Source organism: Hemitrygon akajei, unplaced genomic scaffold (assembly GCF_048418815.1).
Source record: "Hemitrygon akajei unplaced genomic scaffold, sHemAka1.3 Scf000049, whole genome shotgun sequence".
Lineage (NCBI taxonomy): Eukaryota > Metazoa > Chordata > Chondrichthyes > Myliobatiformes > Dasyatidae > Hemitrygon > Hemitrygon akajei.
In genome coordinates, this window is record NW_027331935.1 from 7,393,872 (window position 1) to 7,400,088 (window position 6,217).

Genomic DNA, 6,217 nt, shown 5'->3' on the forward strand with positions numbered 1-6,217 from the left:
CAAAACTGCATAGATAGCAACATTAGTGGCACGCGGGGGCAGACCCCAGCGTATACTCAGACTGTCACACTATGTTTTGATGTACACGTGACCTGTACAGCTAATGTATAACAATAAAATGTGTGGTTTTGCAATTTGTCCCTACCTCACTTTAACCCACTTTCTTTCACAGTATCCATTCCTCGCTCATCTGCCTCTCAGTTTCTCAGCTTGTTCACTCTCAACATGTCCGTAGTTATTTCTATGCTGTGAAGTGGCAATATGCAACACACAAATGTTTTTGTCTGTGTGTGTGAAAGAGAGAGTGTATCTGCTGCACACGCCACACTCACAATATCCAGACATATACAGATGTTACAGCTTTCACGTCACATGACAGGCATTTGTGTGCACACATCCACACTTGCACACGCACCCGTCAGCACCGACTGAAACGCTTGCCTGGAATGCTAGAACACAGCAACATTGTCTTTTGCTGATACCTTATTGCTGTTGCTTCTGCATGTCTCCCCTTTCTCACCGTCACAGCAACAGTGACCAAAGGGATGAGGCAATTCCGTCCTTTACCAGTTCTCTCTTCTGATCCCAGTCAAGATAAAAATGCAGTGGCCTATATTTACAGTCCTAATTGAGAGCATATGCAACTTCAGACCTGTTTGCCAAGGACGAGAACTATATCCTATCCTTCTGCTGTGTGATGTCCCAACCTCATGTTTCACATCCTAATATCCCTCCCCATCCAGTTTCTCAGTCACCACACATACACACTGCTAATCATGTCCCATAATGGATCCCACACTCATACCCCATCTCATCTGTGATGTTTTTGACATTTTTCTTTTGGTCAGAATAAACAAAAGGAAAGGCATTGTGGAGGGAATGACCTCAATGTTTATTTTTCCCTCACCTGTTTCGCCATGGTCGGTTTCTGGTTGTCTGTATTAATTTCTCACACACGTCATGGTGTCTCCTCCTTCTGAGTCCATCCTTCCCCATTGTTCAATTTTCTCTCCAGCTCCTTGGTTCCCTGTGTTTCTCCTCACTTTTCCCCCACTTCTCATCATCTCTTTCTGCAATATTTTTTCTCCTCCTTTGCCAGATCTATCGATCCTTTCTGACACCTTCAGCAGATTTATAAACATCCCCGGCATCACTCAGGTATGCGGCAACTTGTGCGCCTTTAAAACAGGCTGATCTCTGACTGATACAAAGGGAGGTTTAAGCGGTTAGATGGAACAGTAGGTAAAGAGGCTCTCCTATTCTGCCACAGTGATATCTGGGACTGTGATGCTCACATTTGGACAACTTGAAGTCCAGTTGTTCCGCCCGTCTCCTAAGCCACACCAAACATCCTCTGATGACAATGGTCTCGGCTATGGTATCCCTGTTTCATCCTCGTCAATGGACTTTTGTATGACAATCCATTGTGTGCCAGCATCAAAGTTGAGACTTATACACATGTGTCATCCAGAGTTCCAGAGAAATGGGTTATGAACGGTTTATGCACAGACTCTAAGTCAATCGCAAATCCTCCCGTATCCACCTGACCCAGAAGGCGACAGATTTTGTTATGTCATCAAAGAGGAAGATGAGTCAATACATGGGCAACACAGAAATGCAATGGATCCTCAGTCCTGATACAAAGTTTCGATTTGAAACACCAATTCATTTCCCCTCTACAGATGCTGCTCGACTGATTCCTCCGTGAGACTGTGTGGTGTTATGGAAATCCTGACTGTGGCCCCGAGTCCTTTAGGAAGTACAAGGAAGGTAACAGACAGTAACCTTTGTGGATACTTGAGAAACAGAGATTCCTCTTAGTGCAGAGACAGTTCGGGATAGATTATACAAACAAGACAAGAAGCAGTTAACGAGACGACATACTGGTGGTCGGCTAAGTAGAGATTGATGGTGACAGGAACGAAACTATGCATTTTCCCAAAGAAAAATTTTATGATTTTTGAAGGCGCTGCCTGATACTATGATGGAGAAGGGTTCACCCAGAGGCTTTGAAGGCAGCTGCACACACAGATGATGGTCGATTTACAGTGGCGTGCAAATTTTGGGTGCCCCCATTCAAAAGTCCTGTTACTGTGAAAAGTTAAGTGAGTAGAAGATGTACTGATCTCCAAAAGTCATAAAGTTAAAGATGAAACAGTCTTTTCAACATTTTAAGCAAGATTAGTGTATTATTTTTGTTTTGTACAATTTTAAAGGACACAGCTGACTACAGAAAGCATTTACAAGCTGTGATACTTGCCAAGGCGGGTGTTACTAAGTACTGACCTTGCAGGGTACCCAAACTTTTGCTTCGGGCACTTTTCCTTGTTTGTTACTTTGAAACTGTAAAAGATGGAAATAAAAAAAATCTTGCTTAAAATATTAAAGAAATGCATTATCTTTAACTTTATGCTGTTTGAAAATCAGGTAATCTTTTACTCGCTTAGCTATTCACAGTAACAGAAATTTTGACCGGCGTGCCCAAACTTTTGAATGCCACTATATGTGTAGATATCAAAACGAAACTTGCAGCTCAAATAAGGAGAACGCTCGTCCAATTGTCAGCACACTGAAGACTGGATGAGGGACCTCCTTCTGTACCGTACACTGGGTTAATTCAATGGCGGTCGGGGATATTGAACTCCCTAAATACTGACTCTCACACTTGCTCGCATTTGTCCCCGTTCTGAATCAGATGATTGTCGCCTTTATCATCTTGAAAATACCGGCCTCTGCTCCCCCAAGTATCTTCGATTTTTACTGCCGAAGGGAAACTTGCAGAGGAAGCAGCAACAGCTCAAAAAGACCAAGAAGCATACACCCAAAGATTCACAGACATCTGATCCGGAGGGTGCAATGTGCGGTCAATTAGATGAGTGAATGTTGCTGGTGGGATTCTGTGGATTTTGAGCAGTGGGCATCCACTGATCGCGAGGAGTAGGGCAGTGACAAGGGAAGGCATGATGTAGATTCAGGGGCCATAGGAACTGTGTCTTGTTTCGCTGGCATGGCCGTGTGGGAGCGGAGATACAGGTGTGCTCTTGGTGGGGAACCCTGATCCGTTTCAGGGTCTGGCGGGTGAGGTGTAGATTGAATGGGTGTTCGATAGTTGTGTGTGATCAGTAGCAGACGACTGGACGTGTGGGGTTCGCAGTGTGAGCTGATGGGGATGAGTGGAGTCAGCGAGCCTATAGAAGGTGTGTGGCCATTGGAATCGTGAGGAAGTGGCGGTCAGTGGAAATTAATGGAAAGGAGGAGAGTGACTATTGCGGCAGTGTAGGCGGTTTAGTGTCAGTGGAAACGGCTGGACAGTTCTGTACTCATTGGGGACGTGGAAATGTTTGACGTCAGTGGGAACTGGGAGATCTGTTGTGGTATTAGTTGTACCGTGGAGGAAGTCAATGGGAGCTAGCGGAAGTGCCGAGATCTTCTGGGCGCGGACAGTAGGAACTGCTGGGGATGTGTGGAGACACTGGGGACGCAGACTGTGTGGAGTCACTGGGGGCTTATAGAGGAGTTGTGGTGTTAATTGGAACATGGCGGAAGTGCAACGGCAGTGGGTAATGTTGGGTCTTTTGGGTTGCTCGGCACGTGGAGCGATGAGAGGTCATTAGGAACTGCTGGGGAGATGTGGGTTCATTGCGACTTGGATTCTTGTGGGGCCAGGGCAGTTGGGCAAAGTGGAAGCGATGTGGCGTTCGTTGGAACGTGGATGAACGATGTTGTCAGAGATAAGCTACGGGGCGGTGTATGAGCAGTCGAGGTGCGTGGAGGGGTGTGGGGTCATTGTGAGCTGTCGGTATGAGTGTGTTTAGTGACTCTTCTGGTGCTGCGGTACGGGTTCACTAGGGCTGTTGCAAGTGTGTTGTGTCAGAGAACCTGGTGGGGACGTGGAGGCAGGTGGGAAGGTGGGGCCAGTGGGAACCGGTTAACGTGGGTTAGGATTGGTGGGAAATGTATCGGGATAACAAGCACAAAATGCTGGAGGAACGCAGCAAATCAGGGAGCATCCGTAGAAAAAACACAGCCGATGTTTCGGACCGAAACCCTTCGCCAGGACTGAAGAGGAATAAAGCTGAGAAGTAGATGTGAAAGGTGAGGGGACGGGAGAGAGATACACCAGGCGATAGGTGAAACTTGGAGGGGGAAGGATGAAACAAAAAGCTAGGAAATTGATAGGTGAAAGAGACAGAAGACTATGGAATGAAGAAAATAATGGGAGATGGGTGGAAAAGGAGATAAGATGACAGAGAGAAAAGCGGATGGCAAGTGGTGAAAGGTAGGGGAGTGGCATTACTGGAAGTTTGAGAAATCGATGTTCATGGAAATCAGATTGGAGGCTGCCCAAACAGACCGAACCAAAGTGTCGCCTTATCACGACAGTGGAGGAGGCCATGTATAGACATATCGGAATGGGAAGTGGAATCAAACTGGGTAGCCGCTGGGAGATCCCGCCTGTTCTGGCGGATGGAGTGTAGATACTCCATCGAAGCGGTTTCCCTGTCTATGTTGGGTCTCACCGATATACAGGAGGCGCAACATGAGCACCGAACACAGTATATGACCCCAGCAGGCTCACAGGTGATGTGCGCCTCATCTGGAAGGAGTGTTTCGGCCGCTGACTGGTAGTGAGAGAGGAGGTTTAGAGGCAGGTGTAGCACTTGTTTCGCTTGGAAGGATAAGTGCCAGGAGGAAGATCAGTGGGGAGGGACGAATGGACAAGGGAGGCACGTAGGGAATGCTCTCTGCCAAAAGAAGAAAGAGGGGTAGGTGGGGGTGGGGGGGTCGAGATGTGTTTGGTGGTAGGGTCCAGTTAGAGATGGTGGAAATTTCAGAAAATTATGTGCTTGATGCGGAGGCTGGTGGGGTGTTAGGTGAGGGCAAGAGGAACCCTATCCCCGGTGGGAAGCCGGGAGGATGGTGCAAGAGCAGATGTGCGTGAAATGGAAGAGATGCGTTTGAGGACAGCACTGTTTGTGGAGGAAGGGAAGCCATTTTCTTTGCAAACGGAGGACATCTCCTTCGCTCAGTAATGAAAAGCATCATCCTGAGAGCAGATGTGGCGGAGACGGAGGATTTGAGAGAAGGGGGATGGCGTTTTTCCAAGTAGAAGGGTGGGATGAGGTATAGTACAGGTAGCTGTGAGAGTCCATTGGTTTATACTACACATTGGTGGATAAGCTGTCTCCGGAGATAGAGGCAAGGAAAGGGAGTGATGGAAAAGGACCAGCGGAATTTGAGGGCAGAGTGGAAGTTGCAGGCAAAGAGGATGAAATCGACGAATTCAGCAGACGTGCAGGAAGCAGCACCAATGTAGTCGTCAGTGCTGTGTAGGAAAGGTGCGGGACGGTAATCGGGATGTGTGTCAGCGGTTAGTGATTGTGTCGCTGACAGAATTGGTCAATGTAGGGGCTTTGAGGGTTTGCAGAATCAGAGATTAATAGGGCTGCGTGGCTACAGCGGTACATCCTGCTGGGATCTGATGAGACCACTGGGAAAATTTCATTAACCTTCCTCCACATTACGATTATGCTCCTCCAAACTATTCTCGCTCTTCATTAATATTTAAGAAGTGTTCCTGCTGAGTCTCCCACCAGTTCAGAAAAAAATTGTAACGTATCAGAGTTCTGCATTGTTTCTGTAGAATAGCAGTTCTTGTTATTCCACTATATTATACCGTGTTGGCAACCCAGAACTTTTAAAAGTCAGTAACCGCCCCATTTCATTTGCTTTCTTATCTTCTGCTTCGTTAAAGGATCCTATCGAATTAGTAAGAATCAATTTGGATTTAACTAACCGGCCCGGTCAGTTGCAGACCAACAACGACGTGACCGACTGTAAGTTATATCTGCATTTGCACATCTGTGTCCAGTCCATCGTTCCTGATGTATACAGTATATAGTTACTGTTCTATAGATCTGCTAATTATATCCGCACAAAAAAAAATCCCAGTGTTATGTGTGGTGACAAGTAGACATTCTGATAATAGAAGTTACTTTGAAATTTGAACTGGAATGCCGAGGCTTTGAAGTGGGTGCAGAAGACTTTTACCAGGGCATGGGCTATCACAAGAAGTTGGATAAACTTGTTTTTTTCCCTCTGGAGGGCAGGAGACTGCGGATAGAGATTTAAAAGTTTATGAGAAGCTTGAATAAAGTTGACAGACAGGATATTTCTACCAGAGTGAAATGTCAAACAATAGAGGGCATACATTTAA